This window comes from Erinaceus europaeus, chromosome 10 (genome assembly GCF_950295315.1).
Source record: "Erinaceus europaeus chromosome 10, mEriEur2.1, whole genome shotgun sequence".
Taxonomy (NCBI): domain Eukaryota; kingdom Metazoa; phylum Chordata; class Mammalia; order Eulipotyphla; family Erinaceidae; genus Erinaceus; species Erinaceus europaeus.
This window is the reverse complement of record NC_080171.1, coordinates 22,936,222-22,947,850: the sequence shown is the minus strand read 5'-3', so window position 1 is coordinate 22,947,850 and position 11,629 is coordinate 22,936,222. Positions and strand designations below refer to the sequence as shown.

Sequence of the window (11,629 nt, the reverse complement as noted above, 5' to 3'; positions counted from 1 at the left end):
AGTATAAACTGTATACAATCTATTTTTAAGGTGAGCTAAAGTTACTGTCTGGGGAGATGGTGTCAGAGTTGGAAAAAGGACTAGAAAGCTGGATTAGAGTAGCTCCCAAATATGGGGAAAGTATATAAATGCCATTAACTATAACCCCAATCCATCTGACCTGGGAACCATATTCAGCACAGGAGCCAGTGTAACCTCTACATCCTTGTAGGTCAGAGCTCGAATTCCATGGTCATAGATAGGAACATTCTAGGCTTCATTCATTGCAGGACTAGTCCTCTTTGAGTAGCAGAGTGTGTTGGCCCAGCCTTCCTTCTGAGAGTGGGGCAGACCCTAGCATTGTTCCACATTGAGGACAGCTCCCAGAAATGCCCACAAGAGGGTTCATGAAGGAGGTGACCAGTGATGGTGAGGAAAGGGATCTGCAAGAGGTTTAGGCCCACCATATCTATGTGGGGATCCCAGGATTCCATGAAGTGGTCTCTGGATAATGGGGTGGCCTGGTAATGACCAAGAGAGCTGTCACTGAAGTATGCCAGCCTCTTGTCCTTATCCAGCTTTTGTAGTCCTTACTTTTACTGACAAGAGTGACTGTGGGAAGTAAAATAGGATGTGAGTGAGGAATTCATCTAGGTCTAAGTAGAAACTATTTGATTAAGTACTTTCTGGTGTCTTTTTTTTAAAGGTCTTTGTATTTGCTTGCTATACTTGTTGAGTCACTGCAAACTGTTGTTCACTTTTACTTTAAGGTATATATTTCCCCTCCTAACTTATGGATATGTGTATCTCATGGGTCCTGGTTTGTTTATATCTAAGTTCTGTGGCTTTGTTAGAAAGTATGGTACATGGGAGTTGGATGGTAGCGCAGCGGGTTAAGTGCAGGTGTGGCAAACTTAAGGAAGTATGCTACATTAAATGCATTAGGGAGTCCTATGAGCTAGGAACAGTCTCACCAGAATGGAGCTGAAGGATAGATATTCCAGGTCTGGCATGTCTGGACACTGTCTGAAGTCAAACATGTCCAGGTGGTACTGGTTGCCTTGATTTGGTTGAGATCAGTAGTACAATATCAGGTGGTATGAATCCAGAGAGACGTGAAGAAAAAATGAGTCATGCCACAGAGGTTCCAGGACTGGAAGAAATACGGGTTTTATAGAGAAAAAAAAAAAATGGAACACTTCACAAATTTGCGTGTCATCCTTGTGCAGGGGCCATGCTAATATATCGTTCCAATTTTAGTATATGTGCTGCTGAAGTGAGCACTCATTCATTTTTTAATTTGACAAACATTTCCTAAATGTCTAAGGTGGCTGTGACAGTTGCTAGAACTGCAATGATAAACAAAGAGTCCCAAATTTCAAATCAAAGATGTTAACATTGCCCTGCAAAGTCTAAAGAGGCCAGTGATTTGTACATATATTGTTCAATAACCTCAAAAGAAACCACTTCCATTATTTATCATCTAAACCTGAGATTGTACTCTAGTGTTTGCCAAAGAACATCAATACTCACAATGTCATTTACTCACTTCCTTTAGTTGAACGAGTCATAACATGGAATTCGTTTTGCTTTCTTTCTAATGCTCACATTTGCTATCATAGTTTACATGTTTTTTTTATGGAATAATGGGCATTACAAAAGTCAAAAGTAGACAATTCTTAAAAGCATAATTTATTGAAATTTATCTTGAAATTAATGTCCCTCCTGTAAGATGATATTCAGGGGTATATAATAACTAAATTGAGGCTTTTACATTTCTCTATGGGTATAAAATATCTTAGAGGATTCAATTTGTTGGAATACTGACTTAATTTTCATGAAAATTTTGTGATTAGAGAGATATTTTGTCCACCAACATAATGCTTCATAAATAAAGCAATGTTGATAACAGCATATAGACAAATCTTGTTTCTATAGTCTATAGAAAAATGATGGCCTGTAAAAATATATTCAAATTTTCACTCAGAATACAATAATAATGATACTAATAAAATACAACTAGTAATGAATTTATAAACATTTTGAGTTGAAAAAAAGTGAAGATATTTTTGTATTTGTAACACCATTTTACAATGAGTATGTAAACCAAGGCTTGGGGAGATTAAATAACTTTTCTAGAACTTTCAGAAATCAAAACAACACCTTTTATGTATATATGCCTTTTATGGAGAAATAAAATACATATAAATATAATGAAAACCAAACAAAATTATCCTGTGGTTGAATGCAGACCCTTTTAAAATAAATAAGACAAAAGACCAGGCAGTGGTATACCCTTTAAGTGCACCTAGTAAGAGCAAAGGCCCATTCAATGATCCAGGTTCAACCCTCCCCCCCACCCCATCCTGCTCCACACCTGCAGTGGGACACTTCACTAGTGGTGAAGCAGGTCTATAGGTCTCTCTCACTCTCTCTCTCTCTCTGTGTCTCCCTATCTCCCCCTCCTTCTCAATTTATCTCTGTTCTAACCAATAAAATAGAAACAATGGCTGCCAGGAGCAGTGGATTCATACCGAGTCCCAGCAATAACCTTGGAGGCAATACATAAATAAGACAACAACAATTATATGAATTCAAAGATGAGACAGAAAATAATGCCAATCCATCTTCTCTTTGAGCCAGCACTCTTTTTATTGAAACTAGAAACTTTGGCACCCATCTAGGGCCAATATAGAAAAGAAGTAGAAATTGCCAGGGAAGAAATAAGGACAGATAACTAGACTTTTATGTATGCTGACACTGTACTTTTGACTCAGTTATAGCCCCCTGCAAAAAAAATGTCAAATACAAATTAACATGATTCTTACACATTTCATTAAAGATGATACCATGAAAGAAAAGATACCATTGTGTATATATTTCACAACTTTCTTAAGCAATCATCTGTCATTGGACATTTAGTTTGTTTCTAAATATGGGCTATTACAGACAGTGCTGCTATGAACATAGTTACACACAAATATCTTCAGATAAGTATATATGTGTTCATTAGATACAGCTCTGAGTGAAAAATTGCTGGAAGATATAAGCCTATTTCTAATTTTCTGAGGACTTACCAGACTATTTTCAACCAGCAGTAAACTAATTCATAGCTCCACTAACAGTTTATAGGGGTTCCTTTTTCTTTAACATTTCATCAGCACTTATTGTTTCTGTTCTTTTTAATGAATGACTTTCTCAGGTATGAGATAGTATTACTGTCTTGATTTTCATTTCTCTGATAATCAATCACTTTGAGCATTTTTTCATATATCTTTTGTCCATTTGCATATCTTCTTTGGTGAAGAGTTTGTTCATGTCTTCTCCTTAATTTTATAGTGGGAACTTGCTTTTTGGTCACTAAATTTTAAGAGCTCTTTATACATTTTATGTGTGAATTGTTAACTTTTATGTGTGAAGCATAAGTTCATTATACCTATGCTACAGAAAGCCAACATGGATACAACCTTTTTTACAAGGGAGAGGCTCTTTTTGCTATTTTTGTTTCCTTGCACCATTTTATGGGGGGGAGGGTAGTGGCTTTTACAAGTATTATAGGAAATAAATAACAAAAAATGGATTACAAGTAATTTTGAAAGGAAGATACTTGATCACCCCACTTAATATTCCAAGTTCTTTTCATACTTTGCTCTCTCATCCTCAGCATGCTGTCTTTTATCCTCTGATTTGCCTTATTTTGGTAGCAAGAAGTTTGTCAGTACTTGAAATATCAACAGTAGAAAGTTGGAAAGGAAGTGTGGAACAAGGGAAAGTTGTTCTCTCTGTGCTTCCATTAAAGCAAGTTTTTTCCTGGAATCCTTCCCTCCCACCCCTTTTAGCCCCATTTTCATTAATGTCACATTAAACATTAGAATTGGATCATCACACTCACTGGAACCTACAGGAGAACTTGAGATTTAAGTATCTACATTATTATTATTATTATTATTATTATTACTATTATTATTATTCAATATCTGCACAGATTCACTATTCCTGGTAGTCTGTTCCCTCTCACTCTCTCTCTCTCTCTCTCCCCATTCCCTTCTCTCTCTCTCTCTCTCTCTCTCTTTCTCAGTGAAAGACAGAAAGAGACGAGGGAAAGAAAAGAAGGGGCAGGCAGAGAGAAGGAGAAATACCTATAACAGTACTACTTGAGCAGCTTCCCCTGAAGCTGGGGATGGGGACTTGAACCTATGTTCACATGGTTGGAATGTATAAGCTCTACCAGGCACACTACTACTCAGCCCTTAAGAATGAACATTCTTTTTAAACTTGGTAACCTGGGCACAGACAAAGAAGTTGATAAAAACTGACTGAGAAGCAATAAGCAGTATTTATATAAATGATCTCCAAGATAACTACTGTGATGTAATGAATTTTTAAGTAACATATTGTATAAGATACAGGCCATATTTCCAATGGCTACAACTTAAGTGCTTTCTGTATATGCTGGTAGAATCATACTTCCTTACAGTAGGGACAGACAGACTGCAAACAAGTGTAGTTTTGCTAGGTCGGCAACACACACATGGCTTGTATATTTTAGAATCTGAGAAACACTGTTTTGAAAACTGGTCCCTGGATTTTGTCTATTTTAATCAGATTTTCCAGAATAATGCCATAGTTCTGAGCTTATGGTCAATAGTAAATGCCCAAGTATGACTGTTTAATTTTGTATATATGTATCTGTAAGTTAGGGCAAGGCTTCCTGACTTTGGGGAGAAAGTATGACACCTAATGTGAATATATCTATGCTTTCTCTGCTTAGAAGCAATCTTGCCAGGGGACAAGAATTCTGCTCAGAAAATATTTTTTAATTGGCTTCAGTGCCTACACAAATGGGCAATAAAGACTAAGACCTACTACATATTGTAGTGTGGGAGTAATTATACCTGGGGAATTTTTAGGGCAGGTTAAGTCACATATTTTTCTGAACAAAAGGAAGATACCCATAAAGTACCCAGAAAATTCTAAGCTTTAATGTGTGCTATTCCTGGTGTACCCTCTAAGATAAACAGCTAGAGAATATGCACCAGAATAACTAAATTAGGTAATTCATTGTATGGGGCTATTATTTATATACCAATTATAAGTAATAGAATAGCTTCAAAAATAACTATTTTAGCTTTTTGAATAATTTCTCTGTACCTCTTATTGGCAATAATCACAAGCAGGATTAGTGATTCGGACCACAGATAGTATGGTATAATAAAACTCTAATGCCTTTTTATGAACAACACTTAGCCTTATTTTTCTTAAACATAAAATGAGCTAGCATGGACAGAGAGCCTGAAGTATCTAAACAGTAATCAAGATAGATAATATCTTTAAAATGTTATTAGCCTAGAAAAATTAATGAATTTGCCCAAGTGACAGGGCTGTGAGAGGTAGAACTAGGGCAAGAGGAAGGCTTGAATCTAGTGAACTCAAAACTTGACAAAGATCATTACTAAACATTTAAGAGAACTATCCAGAAATGCAGCTTGACAAGAGGCCCATGATATCTCTAAAGTGAAATGTACTAAATGCCAAGCTTTCCCTCCCTATTGGTGTTTATCTCATGAGACAAAGCTTGACACTCTCCAAAGGTGAAAGATTTACATATGTGTTCATACTCCAGCTCCATGGTAAATGACAATCCTACTCAGAATTATAATAGGAAGACAGATAAGGGATGGAATGAATAAATAATGAAATAGAAAACAGTGCAAACACATGTGGCTCATGAACAGAGAGGAACCCAGGGAGAGATTAAGTGGCTGATAATAGTCCGGCAGTTTACCAGTTGAGATACCACCTCCAGTCTGTTTCACCAACAAGGGAACGGCTGAAGGGAGGATAGGACTCCCCTGAGACTCACTAAATGCAACTGTGAGTCTCCATTTCTACTGCCTTCAGATTCTGGAGCAGCAGTAGGGAGGCCCTGTGCCTGGGGACAGAGAACTAACAAGGAAATTTAGGAGATCTATACCTCATGGCCTAGTGGTGGGAATGTGAGAGTCTCTTTGCATAACCACTGGATTACCTCTACCCCACCCTGCTTTATCTCTTGATCAGGAGTCAATGATTAAGATAAGAAGACTACTTATAGTTTTAAAGCCCTCAGGCTCCCATAGCCTACAGGGAAGAAAAAGAACAAAAGAGGCTTTTAAGTCACTGAGCTCCAACTCAGGGATTAAAATACTACTGAAACAACTGTCAATTGCCACAGCTGTGAACCATTTAATTACCTTACTTAGACACAAGTCATTCAGGCAAGGGTGATCAGTAATTTGAAAAGTACTGAGAGAGGGACCTTATAATATACTATATAAAATGCTTAAACCAACAAGAAGAAATATTGGAGAAATGAACCATGACAAGCATGCCAGGATAGAGTGGGGATGCTTCTTCCTGGGCACATATTCTCTGGGTTGGAGAGAACACAACCAGAGCCAGCCTGGGCTGCTACTCACTCAGTGACACGAGAGAGATGGCTCAGGAACAGGCTCATGGTGGCGAGACAATTTGATTCTTTATTGATGAGAAAGCCAAGGCTTTTAAAGGGAAGATCCATAAGTGGCAAATCAGAAACAGAAATGGCTTGACATGGTTTGGAAATGGGGCAGAGAAAGGTAAAAGGGGGCTGGATAGGTAGGAACTTCCTTAGCAACTGTTGCGAGGGTTTTAACTGGTAGGATTAATAATACCCTGCAAGCAGGGAAGGCCTTGATGGTAGAAAGATGATATACCAAAGGAATGGAATGGGTGGGAATCTTTCAGGAAAAACAATGATTATGTAGATAATAAGTCTGGTAAGACAGAGGATGGATGTCCCCTCAAGTCAAGCCCTGCCAAGCTCAACCACATCCTCACAATTTCCCTTTCTCTCACATCTCCTCCTTTATTTTTATCTAATGGCCATAGTATCAGGAAAGCAGGGTGCTTTGTGAGACAGGGAGTCTGATAAGATGGGGCAAAATTTTGGGGTCACTACCTCCTTGCTCAACCTCTAGGTAGAGAGAGAGAGACTGACAGGATAGACACACTCCTCAGGTTAAGGCCTGCCAGCTCTACCACATCCTCACAATTTCCCAACATCTACCCCTTTATTTTTATCTAATGGCAATATTTAAATGGATCAATGTCTGTAAAAGACTCCATTTCTGTCAGAGGAATAGCAGTGTAAAGATGAACAGAAACCTTTTGGGCATAAACCTAAATGATATCATGCAGGAGTTTTTAAAAGAACCGGAATAAGACAGGGAGCAATAAGTAAGAGTAGCAAGGGACAGTTTGAGGCTGAGGGGAGGACTGGTAGGTGGAGAGGGGCTGCCTGATGGGTGGAAGAGGGTGCTGCCTGATAGGTGGAGGAGCGGAGGCCTGATGGGCTGAGGGGCAAGAGGGGGTGATCTGGCATTGCAGAGTCCAGAGACAGGTGTCTTCAAAGTCCATGGACTGCTGCAGTTGGTCCTCGAGAAGTCTAGCAGTGTAAATGGAGTGTCCAAGAGCTCCACCAGCAAGTCCGATAGAAGTGTCAGTCCAATGCCAATGACCAGGAGAAGAAACACCTCACATCTTATCTTGGTGGGGGAAGACAGCCACCAGAATTTTGCTTTTCTGTAGAGAGTGAGCTGAAACCACCAAAAGGTGACAGGTCAAGCAAAAGCAGGAAGTGCAGACGGTGATGGGTGAGAGAAGGGCAGTAGGAAAGTTTTGTCCATGGATTCTGTGAATCAGGTTCTTCAGATTGTGCCAGGTCACATCATGGGTTTCAGGGTGCATTGTAGTTGTGCCATCTTGTGGGCAATGTCAGATGGCAGGGGTCCAGACGGTTTCAGGTATTCCATGTGAGTATCTTGTTCTTCATGTGAAAGCTTGACATAGCTGTAATCATTTACTTGTGAAGAAAAAATTTGTACCAAATTAGACGTTTACTATAATTGATAACTCGATGATGAGAATTGGTTTAAATATCTTTATAATTTTGGAAGTCCTTTTTAGTATGATGACAGGATGTTTAAACAATTTAAGTGCAATAAAATGTGGAAAGGTAAAGAGAAAAACCAGAGTTAGAAGCCTCAGGCATGAGAATCATTAGCATAACCACTGTGTGATCTATCATTCACCCAGGCTAGTTCTACCTCTTTAATTGAGAAGGTATTTGCAAGCTTCATATATCAATAATGTCTTTTCTACCTTTTTTCACACCCAGTTAAGATGGAGACACACCCTAGGTGTGTGATACCTATTTTGAAGGACTCTGCTGGAATTTTAAATGAAATAAATTTAAAGGTTACCCTATTTAGCCTCGTGTAGCAGTCTCTGTACAGCAGGATCTTCAGACCAAATTTAGCTAAAGTATATTTTGATTTTTAACTAATTTTTACTTTAAACTTTAAACAAACTCAGGCTACTTATAGAGTTAACACATGTTAGTGACAACGTTTCTTATAACATTTTCAATGCAAGATTAATGCCAGATTTGTTGTGGATTAATTTCCACAAGATTGGTTCACAGGGCATTTTGGGGGGCCCTCCAAAAATGTCCTGTAAATCTTTTTTGTTAAATGTATGGAGAGTTTGTATTTTAATTTTGGAGATGAAGAATTGTCACGTTAAATATTTAGACTTTTACTTTAAATACTCATTTACTTTAGCAAATTAATTTTACCTTTATAAGAATCATGTTGAAAACTCCTTCATTTAACTTTGCCTGGTAAGAATGTAGCTTCAAAGTTACACTTTTAACCTTAAAGTTAATGTTTACAAAACTTCAAAAACACATAAACATGTAGTCTATAACAACAAGAGGAGAAAAACTTTTATTACAAAGACATATCATGTCAAATACAAATGTAGACCTGTACTTTCTTAGTTGAACCATGTTTACTCACACAATTTTCAATAATAAATGTTTCACATTTATACCAAAACTTAAAAAGAAAATCAAAAGAGGAAAAAACAAATTTTTAGGACTGTTTTTGGACGTCTTCATAAACCTCTGCCATGTCCAGCATTTCCATATAAGTCAATTAAGTTTCAGAGTACCCTGAAAAAAATGTGTCCTATAAAAAATTCAGTCAATCGGGGAGTCGGGCTGTAGCACAGCAGGTTAAGCACAGGTGGCGCAAAGCACAAGGACCGGCATAAGGATCCTGGTTCGAACCCCGGCTCCCCACCTGCAGGGGAGTCGCTTCACAGGCGGTGAAGCAGGTCTGCAGGTGTCTATCTTTCTCTCCCCCTCTGTCTTCCCCTCCTCTCTCCATTTCTCTCTGTCCTATCCATCAATGATGACAACAACAATAATAACTACAACAATAAAACAACAAGGGCAACAAAAGGGAATAAATAAATAAAATAAAATATTTTAAAAAATTCAGTCAATCAAATCACTCTCTTTCAAAACACAAGTGACCAATCATAGCATGGAGCAGGGGTTTACAGCTATTGAATTTTTACTGGTATAGTGACAGTAGACTGTTTGCCTAACCTGATAATTTCAAAGGGTGATGGGTAAAGCAGAGGGGGTAGACAGCAAGCTTAAGATATTCAAAGAGAATGAGGGGTGAGAGAGAAGCGGTAGGAAGGTTTTATTTTTGGGCTCTGTTCCAAGACAGGAGTAGCCCACAAAGCACTAAGCACTATGTCTGGGGTTCCTTTTGGACACCAGGCTGAGGGCTGTTCCACTTCCTCTAAAAGTGGCATACGGGTACCGTTTCTATGAAGCCCAATAATCTTTCCACCAATGAAAATCTTTCTGGTATCTAGGACAAAGCTTTCCAGGCTTTTGGGAATCCGGCTGGGGGTGGAAGTTATGCCTAAGATTGGGGCACTCCTTCAGCCAATGGTCAGAACCACCACACCTAAATCAGTCACCTTTTGCTTCTCTAAAGTGGCAGCAAAGGCTTGTTCCATGGCTAAAGCTTGATGGGTTTTAGAATCTATCTCTTGAGTTGCCACAATCCATCAGTCAGGGTGCTTGTCTTTAATACTGAGGCATGTCTGATGAAACTCAGGAAGCATCCCGTCCCAGACTATAGAGTGCAGGAGAAGGAAACGGGCTTCAGGATCAGATATCTTTCTCTCCAAACCTGATTGGACCCTGGTAATGAATTAAGCTAGGGATTGGTCAGGTTCTTGGCAAAGGGAGAGAATGGGGGCTGAGGCCGCTCCTGTGCTCTCATGCTTGTAATGCACAGAGGGTTACCTGATCAAAATAGCTGGGGGCTGTTGGGTAGTATGCCACCTCCCCCTGGCTTCTGCTTAACCATATGCCTATATAGGGATTTACTGACCCCATTCAAAGCTTTGGTCTATTTACATAAATCACTTTTACATTTACATAAAGCACTCCCTCCAGGGCATTGGTGGTTCAGTGATAAGATTCTCGCCTGTTCCGCCCCCTCCTTGTCACACTCTGATTTTCACCAGTCACTTTTCTCTCCACCCTCTCTATATCACATCCTGTTTCCACCCTACTTGGAAAGTATAAAAACAGCTGCTCTTCTGATTAAAGACACTTGGAAATTGCTTTCCGGCTCCGAGAGTTCCAGAGTGTATCTCCTGTGGAAGTTAGTGCTGCATGAGTTCCTGATCCCTCTCCCACGCAGCAGCCTAGATTGGCTCCAGTTGAGTTCTCTCCAAGCCAGAGAGCACTAGCTTGGGAATAAGTACCCTCAGGCTATCCCGACAGGGGGCAATTTCGCTTCCACCTGCTGGAGACCTGTCTCCCAATGTCCTACTCCAAAAAGGGCCTCAAATCCCAGTTAGGCTGGTTTTGACTGTTCCTGCAGAATTGCTGCAGGCATTCATCACTGAAAAATCCCATTTAAGGAAGAGTAGGCCTAGGATCATAGAGCGAGCTACGTCCCTCCAGTCTTGGGGAATGTTAAGGTTCTGGAGAAGGCCTTGTAATATGGATCTGATCCAAAGAGCATAAATTCCACCATGTTTAACTGCCTGATGAAGTTCCTTAACATCTCTGGAGGAATATGGATACCATGTCTGAGGTCTCTGTCTATTGGGGCTAACATTTACTGGGAATGTGTGGACTTGATCTGCAGAAAAAGCTCCATCATGAAGCCAGCAAAGGTATTCTGTGCCCAATAGTGGTGCCACAGCAGGGGAAGGAGCCGCATTAGGAGGAGCCACAGAAGTGGCGGGGGCAGCTGGAGATGTGTCTGCTGAAAAGGGAGCCATTGGAGTAAGTGCAGAGGGCTTAGGGTGGGTCAGGATTGGGGCAGGTGGGGAGACAGGCTTGGGAGGCTTTGCTTTCTCTGGAAGGTGTGTATGGTGCTTGGCAAACAGAACTATCTTCTTTAAATCTTGGATCACAGCCTCAAGGTCCCTTAGACTGGTGCTGTTTTCCAAGTTAGAGTTGCCACTCTCTGTGGGAGACATGAGAGGGGGAGCCGGGGAACTCTTAAAGGAACTTCCTTGGTCTTTTTGGGAAGAGGCCTGCATATATCCTGAAAGCTGCGATCATGGTTAAGAGGAACCAAGGTGTGGCCCAGAGCAAAATGTCCCAGAAACAGAGAACCTGTCTAGCAGAAAAGGAGTAGAGGATTTGGGGATCCTCTTGATAAAGAGGAAGGTTGCTCATAACAGAGGGGTCTCAGCAAAATAAGAAGAGGGTGAAAAAGAACTACAGTGCCTTCGTAAACAC

General features: G+C 39.9%; 1 pseudogene; it reads right to left on the bottom strand.

The window, feature by feature from the left end:
* Positions 1–1,163: 1,163 nt before the first annotated feature.
* LOC132541038 (U6 spliceosomal RNA) lies at positions 1,164–1,263 on the bottom strand (annotated as a pseudogene).
* Between the last annotated feature and the right edge of the window lie 10,366 nt (positions 1,264–11,629).